Source organism: Pygoscelis adeliae, unplaced genomic scaffold (assembly GCF_000699105.1).
Source record: "Pygoscelis adeliae isolate BGI_AS28 unplaced genomic scaffold, ASM69910v1 Scaffold537, whole genome shotgun sequence".
In the NCBI taxonomy this organism is placed as follows: Eukaryota; Metazoa; Chordata; class Aves; order Sphenisciformes; family Spheniscidae; genus Pygoscelis; species Pygoscelis adeliae.
In genome coordinates, this window is record NW_008825213.1 from 15,467 (window position 1) to 16,224 (window position 758).

Consider the following 758-nt stretch of genomic DNA (forward strand, 5'->3'; position numbering starts at 1 on the left):
CACAAAACATTCAGGTCTCGGGTGGCGGTGAGGAGGGGACAGTGTTTGTGTCTTGTTGGGGACAGCATCTGAGCAGCCTCTCAGAGGTGGCAACCGTGACCATGGGTGGGAGAAGGCTCTGTTTCAGCCTCACCACTGCTTCCTGGCTGGGTGGATGGGACAGCATCGCGCCGAGACACGGAGGGAGCAGAGCCACGGGCTGAAGGACGTAGCTGCAGCCACACTGTGCAGACCCTTTCTTCATGCCTGAGCGTCACCCTAATTTTGAGAGCTTTCATCTTCCTCTTCTGCCTCCAGATCAACTCCCAGCTCTGGCCGCTGCCTTTTCAGCAGCCCTGTGCCCTGCCCGTGGTCCCTGTTCCCTCCATGTGCCAAGGTGCAAGGTCCGACCCTGGGCACTGGCACCCAGAGGGCCCTTCCTGGCTTGAGCCGGCCTGGGGGTTACGGCTGCCCCTGGCAGCCCCTGTCACCTTGCTGTCCTCTGCCCACACCCTGCCGGCACCATGAACGCTGAAACCAGAAGCACTGGTGGGAAGTTGGGCCAAGAGGAACACAAAGGTTCTCCTGTGAGTAGTGCACCGGCAATGGCAAAATCAAACCCACTTTGTGTCGGCCCAGCCTCACCGCCTGGTGCCCTCCATCCTGCTTGGGTCAGCATTTCTGGGGGCACCGACCCTGTACCCAGCACCCGGCACCCATCCCCAGCGGCTACCCCCCCACTATGCGCACAGTACCCATGCCGCACCCCACCACCCCCC